The sequence below is a fragment of the Ptychodera flava genome, chromosome 10, assembly GCF_041260155.1.
Source record: "Ptychodera flava strain L36383 chromosome 10, AS_Pfla_20210202, whole genome shotgun sequence".
In the NCBI taxonomy this organism is placed as follows: domain Eukaryota; kingdom Metazoa; phylum Hemichordata; class Enteropneusta; family Ptychoderidae; genus Ptychodera; species Ptychodera flava.
Genome location: NC_091937.1, coordinates 44,171,022 through 44,188,664, shown reverse-complemented (window position 1 = coordinate 44,188,664; position 17,643 = coordinate 44,171,022). Strand labels below are relative to the sequence as shown.

The window sequence follows — 17,643 nt, the reverse complement described above, 5'->3', positions numbered from 1 at the left end:
AATTACGGTACATTGAGGCATATTTTCATTTTCTAAGGTTTACTCACAGGTATGATTTATCATGGTCTGACCGGTACCAGTGTGATCTGAAACTGATTACCGCGGTACACGCGTTCGGGGCAGCATTTACATTTTTCTAATCTCCCGGCATCTATCAACATTTTGCACTTTTGGACAACATAACGTCTTTTCAATCTAATCTAAAGTGTTTGGCTTTGTATCACTCGTTACTTGAACTGCTCCCCCCTTCGGTTGACATATTTTTACGTAGGCATGAACAAGATTGACTATCATGACTTTAAAAAGTATGATCCATCTCGGTATAGGACTTACTGGCTATATTTCACAAACAACCAAGGCCCATAACGGGTGTGACTCTGACCTAAAACTGATTACCGCGGAAGTTCACTTTTAAAGAACCATTGAATCTCCCATCGCCCATGGACATTTTTCACTATTGAACAACATAATACGTCTTCAACGTAGTCTAAACTTGTCTCTCATTATGTCGTTTATTGAAAACCTAATGGAATAAATAAAAGCAAGTCGGCAGATACCATGCTGAAATTACCGCAGCAAGTTAAAAGTTCAATGCACTTTCTCTCTCGCCACACTTACAGTAACACGCTCGAGAGAAGGTTTACTATTACGTTAAGAAATACAGCTGGATGTTCCTCGGTATCGGTATGAGCCATCTCTCTATTATAGCCGTATAATTTTCCACTAAAATTTGTTTTGGTATATAAGGCCCGGCGTAAATATGGCAGCTATTGAACGAATCTTCCGCGGAAATTCACTTCACACTACCGTAGCTGGGTGCCAGTTTATTTCCGGATGCCGTAAGCTTTAACCACCTATTTTTTGAATCTTTACTGTCTTCCATTTATACAAACGATTTTCGCCCTATTGCAATACAAATCATAATTATGAAATCGACATCTACATAGCGCAAGTGCCATTTTCTAAGACAACATAAGCGAATATAACAAAGTGTGTTTTGTGATCACACAGAAATGAGGTACTGTATTAGGTCGGTCAGACATGTGTGACAGTCGTCATCACAGTCGCGCCGGATTGCTCCTATTAGTACAGCGAAGTGGCCTTTTCTACCATGTCATAGGCAGTCCTGTATGCCGTGAAAGAACACTCATTTAATCATAGTAACATGGGATTGCCTGACACAATTGAAATCACCCTCAGTTACATCATTACTTACGCTTTCAGCAGAGAAAACAAAGTTTAGTGCTGGGAGATTGAATTATTGGAGTCGTATTTTCATTTCATTTCTAAGGTTTACTTACAGGTATGATTTATCACAGTCTGACCGGTACCAGTGTGATCTGAAACTAATTACCGCGGTACACGCGTTCGAGGCAGCATTTACGGTACATTTCTAATCTCCTGGCGTGTATCAAAATTTTGCACGTTTGGACAAATAAAGTCTTTTCAATCTAATTCAAAGTGTTTGGCTTTGTATCACTCGTTGCTTCAACTGCTTCCCCCTTGGATTGACATATTTTATGTAGGCGTAAACAAGATTGACTCTCATGAATTTTAAAGTATTGATCTATCTCGGTATAAGACTTACTTGATATACCGGTATTTCACAAACGGCCCATGGCCCATACGGGTGTGACTCTGACCTAAAACTGATTACCGCGGAAGTTCACATTTAGAGAACCATTGAATCTCCCATCGCCCATGGACATTTTTCAATATTGAACAACATATACACGTCTTCAACATAGTCTAAACTTGTTTCTCATTATATCGTTTATTGAAAACCTATTGGAATGAAAGCAAGTCGGCAGATAACAATATGCAGAAATTACCGCAGCAAGTTAAAAGGTCAATGCACTAATTTCTCCCTGGCCGCATTTACAGTAACATGCTCGAAAGAAGGTTTACTCTTATGTTAGAAAAAACAGCTGGACGTGCCCTCGGTATGAGCCAACTCTCTAATAGCCGTATAATTTCCACTAATTTTTGGGGGTATATAAGGCCACAGCTATTGAACGAATCTTCCGCGGAAATTCACATCACACTACCGTTACTGGGTGCCAGTTTATTTCCCGATACCGTAAGCTTTAACGCACTCGACGATTTTTATGAATCTTTACTGTCTTTCATTGATACAAACGATTTTCGCCCTATGCAATACAAATCATATGAAATCGGTATCTGCAAAGCGCAAGTGCCGTTTTCTCAGACAACATCAATTAGGCGAATAACAAAGTGTGTTTTGTGATCACACAGAAATGAGGTACTGAATTAGGTAGGTCGGACATGTGTGACAGTAGTCATCACAGTCGCGCCGGGCTGCTCCTATGACATAGCGAAGTGGCCTTTTCTTTGTCACAGGCGGTCCTGTATGCCGTGAAACAACCCTCAGGAACATGATTGGAACTAATTTGGGATAATTGGACGGTGAACTAATGCCGATTTAAGCTACAAATGTAATCTAATCTGTCTTTCTTTTTACATTACATACTTGTTTTTACGAGTAATTTGCAATATTGCAACATTCAGTTAAACGGCACCTAACACTTTTGAGAAATTTGAAAAATATTAAAATCCAATTATCCCAAATTAGTTCCAATCGTGTTAATTGCGTGACACAATTGAAATCATTCTTAGTTACATTACTTCCGCTTTCAGCAGAGAAAACAAAGTTTAGTGCTGTGAGGTTGAATTACGGTACATTGAGGCATAGTTATCGGAAAAAAATATTTTCATTTCATTTTCTAAGGTTTACTCACAGGTATGATTTATCACCGTCTGACCGGTACCAGTGTGATCTGAAACTGATTACCGCGGTACACGCGTTCGGGGCAGCATTTATATTTTTCTAATCTCCCGGCATCTATCAACATTTTGCACTTTTGGACAACATAACGTCTTTTCAATCTAGTCTTAAGTGTTTGGCTTTGTATCACTCGTTACTTGAACCCCTTCCCCCTTAGAAGTATAACTGAAGAAAAGTGTGGCAATAGCAGGTCAAGTCATACGACGAAACTTCTGTCGTTTCCGTATCACCTTCACACTGTAACGTCAGCTGTTGTTTTGTAGTTGACTTTTTTCTTCACGCTGATGTGATATAACATGGCAAATGAAAGCAAAACGAAAAACCGATATCATGCTCTCAACACTGAAAGACATCCACTTTTACGTTCGATCGGAACATTTTTTTGGTGTTTGTAACTACCGGTATTTCACAACCAACAAATGTTACAGAAAGCAGTATGATTATACTACTTTTATCATTATATCGAGTAAAAATTTGTTAAAACTTTATTTCTCTGTTTACTTTGCTGTTATGTTTTAATGAGAAATAATTCTTTTACGATTCACAGGCTCAAACCCCATTTATTATTGTCGCAGTTTGACCCATGCGTCATGTCAATGCGTGACGTAATGATCCTGATACGAGTCCGACCACATAACCTGACCGTTGCTGCAACCGTTAATACATTTCTGAAATAATATGAAGCTGCAACCTTAAAAGTTAAGGCCATGATTTCGAATAAAATAGGCCTTTAGGGTCTCTTGATTTTCATCGAGGCGTCGAGTTACCAGAGTTACGTTTTCATTTGTTTTACGCCATTGACTAAAGTGACGGTATTTCTCTGTAAAATTATGCGAGACGTCCCGGTCACCATCAAAATTCTAACTTGACATGCCTTATGTCACGGCTTGAAGTACAGAATTACTGACGAGTTTTCAGTGACTAGTAATTGTAGTTTCCAGCTTTGAAGATTGCCAATTTTCTTTTGACGTTGAACACATTGAAAATACGGCATGTGGGTTCAACGCACTTTTGCTTTAATATATTCACGTACACTGCTTTAGTCATTGTTACTAAGCAACTATCAGACATGTGTAAGAGAAGTTCAGTTTTCTTTACACTTGGTTTCGAGGTTTTAACCACAAAACTAAAAGACAGTGAACGGATTGCTGGATGGCTAGTGTTGACGTCCAACATTGTATATTAACCTTTTCATTCTAACAGGCCTGCCATTCACCCAACTTATTTTTTCATAAGATAATTTATCGGATGTTTTATTATAGGTAAAAAAGACGTGACCTGCTCACAATGTTGAGAATAAAATTCTTTTGTACGGGACACCTTTCTTAAAGGTTTTCTGTACGACACAGATAAATGTTAAAAATGTTTTTACCTCACCAGGACTGAAAATAAACACGTGAATGTCATTTTTTTCCAAACAGGAACAGTTTAGGACAAGTGAATATTTTGTAGACGTCAAAAGAATCTTATTCTAATTAGTCATTGTCAATGTCAGGAAATCAGCAAGGAAAAAAATCGCGAGTTACTTCTCTGGCACTTGTATTTTCCAATAACATTAACCATCCAGGACTATGTGCACTTGTATCATGTAAACCTCCCTGTGACAGAGATCGAAATCATCCGTTGAGATGGGTCCCGTGTACCGGTAACACGGTTTTTAAAAATCATACAAAGCCAAACTGTTCGGCAAATCCCCGAAAGTGTGTGGTGATTTACTGTAAACCTTTAAAAACTGTCCGTAAGCTTTGAAAGTTGCTCATGACGTTTTACAAAAAAAGTTTATAATCAAGGCAGAGAAATTGCTCCCATGTCTCCGCTGATTATAGCGAGTACGGTAGAGGTCATATTGTCCCCTCTTGAGCTTTACATATGTAAAATAACAAGAAATCATGATATAAAACAGCACAGGGCCTTAAATTACGCCGGCTCAAATACCACCAAACGTGGGCACGACCAAATGTATTCCCTAAAGAGGACTACTTTACACCGTCCTGGTTTCAGTGGGATTTGGCCAGTGTCAACAACACTTGATGCCCTTGATATGCTGGTGGTATGGCATTCTGTTTGCTTTCTTTGATAATCACAGTAATAACTTTCAGTACCGCAACTTGTAACATGAGTTTCTTTAGAGTGAACCAACAGTCAAGTGAATGCCTTTGCCACTTTGCCCGCATTCCCTGGAAGTTTATTGACCCCTTCTGACAACACTTCAACGCCGTTGGCATGACAACCGCCCTTCATGGTTGGAGCATGGAGGTTCATGAGTGGTTGGGGTATTTCTGAACTTTCACCATCGCTGCCAAACTCCTCTGCGCGGTAATGCTTGTTATTAATTTTTGATCTTCATTTTTAGAGACATTACAATTACTCCTCATTTAGAACTTGAGATTCCCTCAATGGAATTTCTTCCGAGGCAATTCACGGAACTTGCGTCAGACCGCCACAAAGCAACTGTGTACAAAATGGCACAACGCGCTGTGATCGTTTTGTAGGTTGAGAGGTGAAGTTGGAAATATAAACCAGACTTTAATCAGCAAACGAACTATCAACTGCTGATTAACTACTTTAGAATTTGACAAACAGATTATACCTGGAAGTGTCTTTCAGTGTTTATTGAGCAAATATTACCGTCCCCACACTTTGCCACAGGCAGTGGCCGCTGTGATGTAATGATGTAAATTTCTCCATAGACAAAATAGAAGTGTTACTAATCTGTCACTGAATAATTGTACGGCACAAGAAATTATCCTGAAGGCCTGAGAATTATTCCTTCTCTGAGCATTACGGGACGAAACAACTGGTCCTTCGCCACATGCATTTTTGTTGTTGGCATCAGTGATTGTTTGACCGGGTTTTATGATTTTAATACGACGAACCGAACGTAGAAACTGCTATACTGATCTTTGTATGCACGATCATTTGTACCCGTTTTCGTGACGTTCAAGAAATCTAAAAAGATGTTAACGGCATTATTTTATCAAGGTATGATTTCATCCGGGTCATTGCATTATTGCCGTACACCAAAATTCACTGTTTTGTGTTTCGTTAGTTTTTAAAAAATAATATTGCAGCCGTAAAATTGAACACAAAATAGAAACTGATCTAGACAATCACACAGACACACGCCATTCTGAACGAGTCTCGACTGTCCGCGATTCGTCCTTGAAAGAACGCAAAACTACCGTTGTTCAGGGATAGAGTTTGCCAAAAGTTACACGGGCGTTTCACGTACGCGTCCGTCCTTCCACTCAATCAGTCACATCGCTTCATTGCAGCTCATAACAGGTCAAATAAAATGCTAATAGACGTGGTTTCGTACATATTTCCATGGTTTTACAGGAGTTATGTATTAAAGACAATATTTTATCAGACATAAGGCTTTAAAGTTGCAATATGAAACAAAATTGTCATTTTTTTCTCGTAAAACTAAAGCAAATAACCCATACTACGTGGAAGTACTCTTGTAGGAATTTAAGTAAGCCTCTTACCAATCCCGGCACACAAACACGTTTGATACTTTGCGGCTGCTTAGAAAAGCTGTTTGTAAACAAACTTTCAAAACAAAAACATTGGCGTTTTCTGCTATGCACGTGACAAGTACGGTATTATCAAGACTGATGACATCTCCATAGAGTGCACGTTGGAAGGGCGATGTCGACACAATAACAGAACTTGACGTATAGAATGAATAAATTAATAAAAAAAATGCGTTTGCCTAACTCTGGTAGCGTCACAATGTTTCGGAAATATACATATATCGATATGATAAGTACAGCTCTACAAACTATCGTGTGATTGGTTTTTATCACCCATCATCGCCGTATGCACCCACTGCATGTACTGTGTACGTTCGGTCGAGCGTCCAGACCACGTACATCGTTCTGGTTGTGTTCACTGCGTGCCTGACAGCGTTTCTGCAATCCTCTCCCCGTTTTATATTGTTACATTTTTCATATTGAAAGGCGAGGTATCTGCACGCTATATGTTTTGCCCACTTCTATATCATCCTCCACTGCAGAAGATCGGCAACTGACTGTCTTGCCCCTCAGTCTGGTCTTGCATGGCCATTTCATCGCGTCGACGCGTCGTATTAAAATGAGACCATGACCATGATGATGGAGACTGCAGTTTTTTTTTTGTTTCCGAAAAATACCTATTTGACCTGAAGGATTCTAGATTATCAACGAATGCTAACGGCTCTCAGTGATTTGTTACCTCCATTGAATAATGGAAGGACAACGGCCCGGTTCACATTACAAATCATTGGGTCCGCATGGTGTTGGTAGGTAAACGTTTCATTATATGGATGTTCCGAGGACTTGCCCGGGTCCTTGCCCGAGGAAACACCGCTGGCTAGCGAAGTTGATCATCACACGGAACTGCCGTTATATACGCCACTTTGAATTACTCTAGTTCGTCTCCTATAAACTCCGATCAGAAATGGATTTAAACTTTTGATTGAATAGTCATCAAAATCACATTTAACGCCCGAAATGCTTGCTCAGGATTTCAATAAGACTTCACTGAGACGAGGTGAAATGGCTGGGGTAGCAAACAAGCCATGCTTGCATAAGTGACACTGCACTGGCATATTCAACAGACCTTCGTTTTCTCGAGGGTCAATGATTCAACTTCATGCCAGTACCACTCGATTAAAAACCTCGCTGGGCCCTAAATCGACGCAGACTGCCCGTAGCCGCTTCAGCTGTTTGTCAGTGCATCTAAAAATTTAACCCGTGCTTTCGCACTCGCCCTCGAGCATTTGGCCAGTGGGTGGCTCGGTGGGGGGAAGCATATTTACACAGTGGCGACCGTATCGACCGTACCGCGACGGTGGTTCGCGAGAAACTGTAGACACGGTCTGCCTCCTCGACGTGGTGCAGTAGTCACTTGTCACTCTTTTTATGGTTCCATCTTTCGATCTGACCAAACAATGTTTTACTAGGCTGAATCAGTCAGCAGAGACCCCGGGCGTGGGCAGAGACCTTCCTGACCGCTTGTGGGAAGGCCAGGCCATGTCAACACGTACACGGTGATGTTGCAACCCGTATGAATCAAATACGCATGCGTATATCAAACAGTAGAAATGACGTTTCAAATTCTGTGCCTTACTCTCACAAACAGTACGTACCGAAACAGCAATTAATTCGATAATTAAATCAGTTTACTCAAGTTACAGTCATCCCCGTTGTCGAATCTGCAAATGAAATTGTTAAGGATTTTTCTATAAAGTCAAATCTTCGAAATATGAAGGTCAATTCTGATCCATATTGCACAGACATGGGTGAAATCGGGAGAGCCAGAACTTGGACATCTCGGGAAAGCAGGAACTTTGAAGATGACCGTAGTAAGAAAAGCAAGCATTTTAATAAAAAGTTCCACAAGACTGCATTCCTGATGGGATCATGAACTAATAAAGTGTTCTGATGCGTTCATGTACCATGTATCTTGTCCGGTCCGAGTCATCATCGGCCGGTTGGCTGAGCCTAACCTTTGTATGCGTTGACAATTACGTGTTGTTCAGTTTTGCAACCATTGGTCTGTTTGCATGTGAAAACTTGGTAATTTATCGTATATTATATCTAATATTATGTGAGAATTTTTATCAAATACCTCATGAAAAAAATTTATTCGATTATTAGTTCGGTTACCCATTACATGTCATCTCCATTATCCCTACGAAAGTAGATGAACTCTTGTACAGTTTCGTTAATTCCTCGAAATGTCAAGTCGGAAAAGATTTCAGGTTCAGAATAATATATGGCACGACATCGGAACATTTGTTATGATACTGAAAATGTACAGAGCACCGTGTTTTTAGAAATAAATGCAGTGATGGCAATGTCGGAAGGGAATTCGACTCAGAAAAAGTGATTACAACGTCGGTACATTAGTCCCGGGTGGATATCGGAAAACGGCGTATGGATGTGTAAATAAAATACGTCAACAACAAAGTTGGATGCGATTTTTCTTCCAAAAAATTGCGACATAGGTTAATTGATACCAAAATTGCAAACATGAAGGCCCATGGGCTTGTAAATTAAATACATTGATAAAGTCAGAATAGATAATTCGACATTTAAAAACGTGTCCCGATATCAAATGAAAAAGGCCCATAAAGCTGTAAATGAAATAAATCGATGTCAAAGTCGGCAGAGGCTTTTTTGGTTTTAGAAAAGATAATGCGACACTATGATTGGTTAATTCACCCCACTTGAAAGTAAGTAAAGGCATGGGTTTGTACATTCACTACATTGATAACAATGTTGGAAGAGATTGTCTGTTGGAAAAATGACAAGCTTTTTGCGACGTAAGTAAATTTTTCCGAACTGTGCCACTTTAATAATATTCGATAACTAAGGTCGGAAAATCATCCATGTTAAAATAACACGTTACTTAACACTCAACCGTCAAAATCCAAAGACAGTCGTTCCCTCTGCGTGAAATAATACAGACAATAAGAAAACAAGCTTGTTACGTTCATGTATTTTATTTCTTTGATCACACGTACCTGCCAAAACTGCTCAAGATGTGCACTCTTCGCAATTGATGACATGTCGTAAACTTTAGCTGCGATGATCGTAGAGGTAAATTCATCTGAACAAAGATATTATCGGAGACAGACGCAGATATACTTTGAGACAGTCGCTGATTGGGACTTGCGACAAAAGACTCGCGAGTTCAGACGTACCAGTCGAAGATAGAATTCTTAGGCACTCTTATCTGACATAAATGCAACACGCGTGCAACGTGATCAAGTGCGGTACATGGCCTACCGCATGCCGCACCACCACGTACGCAGGGTAAAAATGGTCCCACGTAGCCTGCTGGGTTAAACTATCGCCCATGGCATGGACGGATCTTACATTTAAGAAGTACAGAATACCAACAAACTTCATAACATTAAAAACACTTCAATAACAAAATGAAAAGGAGCGAAATGTGTTCGTAAAAATGCAGGGCCATATCTTCCGGTAGATTTAGAATGACAACGGTATGAACGTTGAGGGCGTGTTCCACCAAACCTATACACGATTTTATCACGCAGGTAATTGTTCCGCGGTATCTTGTAATCTCTCGTGTTTACATATTGGTTCACGCGGACGTTACCGCTAATTGATCTATATAAACATGGGGTATTTCCGCGTGAAGTGGTCAACTTACATCTGTCCGGTAGGGTATTGTATACAAAACAGAAAGACATGATTTACAGTGTTTCATCTAGGATGCTACACGAGGGTTGGGGACTGGCCCCCGTCTACAGGAATTTTTAGGGGGATTTTAAATTTTTTGGGGGATTTAACTGAAACATATAATCACGGCTTTACACATAAGCTTCAATGTTGCAATGATGTCACTTGTGATATACAAACTACAAGCCATAAATCACTTGCTTACACAATCCAAGATGCTTGCCGCAAACATGATCCTCTTTAGGATTTTTCCAAAAGTCAACAAATGTGAGTATCACTGTTGTGAATGTATATAGAGCTTAAAAGAGTGGCGGAGAGCTCATTAATATTCATAAGCATTAATATTCCTTGAAAAATTGTAGCTTATTTATATGCTACAATATTATATATGTTTGTTTGTACATATTCTGTATGTTTTCTTTATTAGGGCTTAAAGTACATTCAAACATAATAACAACAGCTAGCCATTCCACTGTACCGGTACCTTCAAGGGATATTTCTCATTTTTAATTGAACTGTGTGCACTTACAAAAAGAAAGAAAAAATCTTTAGTAGTTATAAAGGAATGTTTTCTACCTTCTGAAAATATAATATACTTGCTTGTCACGTTTTTACTGTGCTTATATCATCCCTAACCACCGTAGAGTTGGATCAAGATTGCCCTATACAAACCAGTTAGCTGTATTTTTCTAGTGACTTAGCTGGTCTTGTAGTCTTGTGCGCAGATTCAGAAGAGTTAAAACGAACAACTCAGGAGGTCGGACTAGTCTCAGTCTGCCATGCTTTGAATGTGAAGTTTCTCGATCTCAGATTCGCTCCAATTGCTTTTTGTCAGTCATTTAACAACGGGAAAATAACAAACAGAAAGGCTTGCTGTCACTAACAGTTAACTTTAGGGTTTATTTCCCTAAAAAATAAGTCAATGGTTGTTCACTGAATTCAAAAACCGGGCCCATTGACACTACAGCTTGCTTGTGACTGTCATTGATTGCATGCAATCCCGTCACAGTGCCAATGCCATTTACTGAACTGAACACATTTCTGTAACTGTAAAGTCCAATTTCCGTGTCAATTTTTGCTACCAGATTATTTTCATAGTGTTATGGACATTTACCATGCACAAAAAACTTCAGTTTGTCTCCTTTTCTCAATTGTACAGAGATAATGTGACACAGAAACCTTATATAGTGAGGGCAACTTTTGTGAACGTAACTCTCAATGGGCTGGCAGGCTTTCATATGAAAAATCAGCCTACGGAAAGTACAAAAAGTATCAAAATCAAACTAAAATTAGTCTGTTTCATGTAAATGTTCTTGCCACACTATACAATGCCTGTTGCCAAAGTACAGGTGCCGATTACCGGTCAAAAGCATTGAGGTGTGACACCCATGACATTTGATATGCCATTCCAGCCAGCTCAGTACAGTGCGCGATGAGTCGCCCCTTCTGTGTACAATATTGGCGGCGCGCAGCACGTCAATGAGGAGAAATCGCGCAATCACGCAGCCTTAATGAAACACACTGATTTATATTTCCCTTTACAATTTTGGCGATTTGGTGCTCAATTACTGTGAATAGCATGCCAAGTTGACTCCCAATAACCCTTACTGTCTTGCTGTGTAGGCCTACAGTTGAACATAGCGTGAAGTTCAAATTAGCATTCATGTTTGGTTTGTAGTACAGAATCGCAATTTCTTCGGCTGTGGTTTTGAAGCTGTCAATCATTCAGTTGCCGCACAAGTTTCAACATTTAGAACAATAGAATGCGATCACAACGAGGTGTTACCGCAGCATTTGAGTTGTCAGTGTGTTGCCTCACTGCTGTTGCCGCATGTTTTGAGGCGTCAGTGAGTTCCCGCAAACGTGTTGCCGCAGTGTTTGCAGCGATAAAACAATGGGAAGTGGGCATGAGACAATAGATACCGCAGACCTTGCGGCAGAGAACAATGCTACCGCACAGTTACCGCAAGTTTGCCGCATACCGCAAAATGCGGTTACAAGTATGTGATTCTGGTACTGTAGATTTGCCTCAAACTTGTGAAAGCTCAAACAAACATTCTTTAACTTCCAAAAAAAGTGTTGTTATCTCTATGACCTAGAATCACACTTCTCTGTTAGAATCTGCGATTAGATCGAGGATAAAATAAAGTGTTATTAAATGAAGCATTAATTTGTGTTTGCATCATCATTCAGTGTAGTCCATACAAAAAAGATGTTCTTTTTGCTGTACAATGTCACACTTTGCAAATTCCAAGTTTACTAACAATTTTGAAATTAAGTAAAACTTTTGAGACTCAATTTGTAAATTTACTGAGAATTTTCAGAAGCCAGAGGAAACCCAGATCTAGCCATGAATACGTAAGCAGTGCTCCTTGTAGCGTATTGATCGCGATCGGGTCAGGGGTTATTGCCACTTACCCCAACACGTATTCACAGCCAGCTTGAATCATGCCACAGGAGTCACGGATCATAAATCAAAATGTTCATGTCTATAACATATCAGATATACACCTTTTGATATGGAGAAACACCTGACTATTGAGTTAAATGCTCATAGTCTGACATATCATGACAAGGGTCGCATATTAGCACAATATAATGCAGAAGTATGCCGAGCTTGAGTACCTTCTCTATGAGTCTGTTGACTATGTCAGTCACAATATAATGATAATTCTCACAAGTTTTACTTTCAGGACAAGACTTTCACACAAGTTTCTAAAACTGTCAGTAAAGATATTTTTCTTGTTGGCAGCAATGTACCACGCACATTTTAGCTGTCCCTCGCTCTGACGACGTAAAATATTTAAGCTCTGACTACGTTCTGAAAAAATAGCAGTCAATGACACTTAGCTCCCATCCTGGACTATTTAGTGTTTGTTCTCTGGTCAGATATTTGAACATGTGTGAAAGGGATAAAGTGCATGAAGTGAAAATACTTAAATGTAATGTACTGGAGACAGTGAAATATGTTTAATGTATTTATTCAGAGATAAAATGGAAAAAATACAGAATTAGAAATATCGTATACTGTGATACAACCATTAACTAAACAAGTCATTGACAATGACAGTCCCCACTTGTAATAGGAGTATTAGTCTTGATGGGGCAGGGAAATGTGGTCATTAAGAAGTATCACTGGAGTGTATATGTTGAGATCTATGGGCACATAGGTCTATGTCGTTGTTCCCAATTTGAAACACATGAGAGTGATGACATTGACCCCAAGTGTCCTTGGCCCATGGAGAGTGATAAAGATATACAAAAAACTGAATGTAATGATAAAATAGTTAAGTATAGGCCTACAGACACTCAGGGTGAATATGTTACAGCAATATGATTAGTTTCTTTTCATTTTCTACTTCTGTGATAATTTTAAGACAATCAAACTGCAAGGCAGTTTTAATATTTAATTGACATAATTTAATATTAATTATTTTATATAATTTAATTGACATACATGTTATCTTTTACAAGCACACAGCAAACTGTTCTTGATTTTTCATTTACAATATTTGACATAGACTGAAATACATAACATGCAACCAATATTTACATTTTGCCCATGCACCAGATACATGGAGAGATTTCAACATGCAATCATTAAGTCAGAAACCCTATAGGGAAAAGTAAACATTGTTTCTTCCAGAACAGCTGGTATATCCACATCTGGAGAACTTACAAACTTAACCAATTACACAAGGATGATGACACAAGAGATAAGTTAAACTGTGGTGAACTTGACTATTCCTTTCAAATCCTTACCTAACTTGATACACTGCATGTTAATGGCACACAAAAATACATCAGGGGTGTACCATTTGATAAAAGGGGGTTGTCTGGAAGATTGATGAGGAACATCTTTTTTATCCGATACACTGTACATTCTTTTTTTCCTCCACTATCCCACCTTTTCTTTTGACAAACCTTCTGTGGCTGATTTTTTTATTGACATTTGTTTGGATTTTTTTCAAAATCTGCCAGGACCCCCCCCCCCCCCCTCCATCACTCTTTAACATTGAAAAAAACTTTGAATATATTGTTGGAAACCAAACCTGCTGAAATCACCTCAGCTAGTTACTAGTTTTCTCATTATTTTTTACCGCATTTCAACACCAAATACAGTTTACCATTTCAAATGCTTACTGAATCACAACATTATCTTAAACATAGGGCCAATGTCCCTGAAGCTACTATAGACATGGATACAAAATTAAGTATTTCCTGACTGTATGAAATCATCTCACTAAGGTCATCCTAGGGACCTGTTAACCAAATATTAAAGCTGTCGGACCAGCTGTTTTGAAAAAAACAAGCGACCCAATAGTCGACAGAGCTCTGCTGTGTTATGTAGAGAGCAACTTTTTGTGACATATGTATTGATGAAGATGGTTGAGATCTTTGATAGCTCATTTCAGGATGGCCTGACCTAAAATCGGCAACATTAGCTGCAAAAATACAAAATTGATGATTTCATCATAATTATGTATAAAAATGTATACAAAATATCAAAGCTATCACATGAGTAACTTTGAGAAACAAATATTTTGACCAAAAATGGCAAAAATTGACCCAAAAATACAAAAATTGAAGATTTCATCAAATTTCACTATATCACACTAGGAGAACCCCCAGGAACCTGTATACCAAATATCAAAGGCATCAGACAAGTAGTTTTGAGAAACACATTTTTTGACCAAAAATGTCAAAAATTGCACCAAAAATACAAAATTGCAGATTTCATCATATATTCTATATATCATATTTAGTTTATCTGTAGGAACCTGTATACCAAATATCAAAACTGTCAGACGAGCGGTTTTGATGAAATAAATTTTTGACCAAAAATGACAAAAAAATTCCTTAAAAATACAGATTTGCATATTTCATCACAATTTGAACAAATCCAATTTGGGTTATCCCTAGGGACCTGTATACCAAATATCAAAGCTGTCAGACCAGCGGTTTTGATGAAATAAATTTTTGACCAAAAATGACAAAAAAATTCCTTAAAAATACAGATTTGCATATTTCATCACAATTTGAACAAATCCAATTTGGGTTATCCCTAGGGACCTGTATACCAAATATCAAAGCTGTCTGACCAGCGGTTCATGAAGAAGAAGATTTTTTACCAAAAACGCCTTTTTTGGCACTAATTTGTATATTTTCAACAATATCCAAAAAATCAAAAAAAGCACAATTATTTCAGGTCAGCCCAAAGTACTTACATGCTAATTTTCATGTAATCTGCTCAGTGGTTATTGAGATTTTCAATTTGACTGTTTTTACATTTTTTCACTTAATTTGCATATTTTTGGCAATGACAACTTCATTTGAACAAAATCTCATCTACAGCCCATCATCCATGTACACATCAAATATCAAGATGAAATGTGCAGCGGTTTTGGAGTTTTTGATGTTGACGGACAGACATACAGACATACAGACATACATACATACAGACATTTTCCTAGCCTATAAGAATAGCTTCCATTGCCATATATACATATGGCTGTGGAGCTAAAAAGCTATGTGTATGCTTTTGACCATGCCACAACTTTCCTTTCCAGGTCCATCTTGTTTCAATTTCTTAGCTTTACTTGCACTTGAACCTGCATTAGGGTGGTTTCTCCCTGTTTTGGTGGAGCAGCTGAAAGTCAAAAGGGAATTTGCCGATTTGCTCAGTTTCACCATTACTACGGTCTTCCACTGTCGATGTCCATGACATCATGGCTGCCACTGCACTGATCTCTTCGCACATTGTGTGCAGTTCAGTCCAAAACTTTGCAACATCGTAATAGTAAACTAGTCACAGTATGCATGAGGTACTTTGTGTATGTGGGCGATTTCGTTACAATTTTATTCATTACTGTACATGTTACAAATTGAATCTCCCGACGTATAAGGTTACGGATACACATAGAGAGAAGGTATCAAGTCTCAAGTTGTATGCAGGACAGCGCGCGGACAGACAAAGTTATGACATCATGGTGAAGTTATTGATTCACAAGTTTGGCTAATTTATGCCAAAATCTTCTCTCCAACACTACTTTTTTTCGCACATTTGCAATTTGATGGGCAGGCAGCGGAAACACTGCAGTACGCTACGCTCCGATCATCTCTACATCATCACATGAAACCAAATCATAGTCCTCAACAAATTGTACAGTTCTTCAAGTCTGATATCTGTATCATTAATTAAGTCAAAGTAAGCAACTGACTGAAACCAAGAGGGTTAGTCTGCTGTTAGGCCAGATGCATATGGGGAAGATTTTGCATCGGGGCCAGGCTAGTTGCGGGGCCAGGATCTTTGTATTCACACTTGTTCCGTCATAATCAAGAGCAGCGGTGACACCACCAATACTATGCAGTGTTCTCCCCACAGCAATTATTGAGTGGTGGCCTCCACTCTTGAATTTTTAGTAAACAATAGAAACTCATTACCATAAATTACAATTATTGTTATGCAAATTAGCCATCGCTCTACCAGAAAATCTTGGGGAGAACACTGCTATGGCTTTAATAGGTATGATGCTTGCGAAACAAGACAGAATGACCTGGTAGCATAGAGACTTGCCACTGCTGGTCCTCACGCAAAAAATCTTTTTATGTGGAACATTATAAATGAGGTCTATTTGATGTGGATAGAGCAATTTGAGTCTCCAAAACATTGCACACTGCATGTGCTCTTCATCGACAGTGAACGTGAACCCAAGTAAGTCATTGTTGTGTACTACTAATTACAATAATTTATACTTTTTTATGAGACACACTTTCTGACTGGCTTTGTTCAGCCAGTGCTTACACCAGCGATAGATCCACGAATGTCTGCAAAATCAACCATGGCCTCTTAAGGTAACACCAAGCTGTTGCCATAATGGGGCATGTGTTTTACAATGACGAACCACTGGCAAATTAAGCAACTGCTCAGCAAAGGTGCGAGATTTAATATTACCTAATTAGGTGTGCCAAATATACCCACTTCAACTGTAATACAGAATGTAAACAATCATTGAGAAATTCTTACCTTAGTCTTCTTGTTCTCAATGCCTGCTGTGATAATGTGTGTCCCTAGAGGAAACTTTAGCTGGCAAATTTGTCTTTCCACACTCTGCAGCAAAAATAGAGAAATAAGTCACTGTAAATGACATAGTTCCTGCTTGGTTAATACATTTGGAAATCAATGACGAAAATCATGGTAAAGTGAAATAGGACAAAGCCTATCCAAAATGACTGCGAAAGTGTTAACTTGTATTGATGTGTATGTGCAATGTTGATGTACAAAGTACAAATAAAATTAGTTTTAAGAAACTAAATTTGTGTAATAGTTGGGTAATAGATGTGGCTATACAGGTAGCCTAAATCAAGTCTTTGTGCAAAGTTTGAAACTAGAGCTGATATGAAAACGTTAGCACATGTCTGGCCATTTGGCAGTCATATTACATTGTATTGCAAAAACATTCACATGTATATGTATATGTAAAGTTATAATGTATTGTCCTTGTGTCAAGTCTTTATGAAAACCGGTCCATGCATGGGGGAGTTATGGCTTTAGACATGGAAATATCAGAAGAAAAAGGGCTGCCTAGCACACCATATTGGATCTTAATCCTAAAACATATTAGACTGCATGTATGGCATGGT

The 17,643-nt window shown here is 38.7% G+C and overlaps 1 protein-coding gene across 1 annotated transcript in view; it reads right to left on the bottom strand.

Moving 5' to 3' along the window:
• Positions 1 to 17,111, bottom strand: part of LOC139142926 (baculoviral IAP repeat-containing protein 7-like) — a 61,093-nt gene extending 43,982 nt beyond the window's left edge. Inside the window, exon 1 of the mRNA XM_070713123.1 lies at positions 17,027 to 17,111. The gene's annotated coding sequence lies outside the window, so the exon portion shown is untranslated. The remainder of the gene's footprint in view (positions 1 to 17,026) is intronic.
• Positions 17,112 to 17,643: the final 532 nt, after the last annotated feature.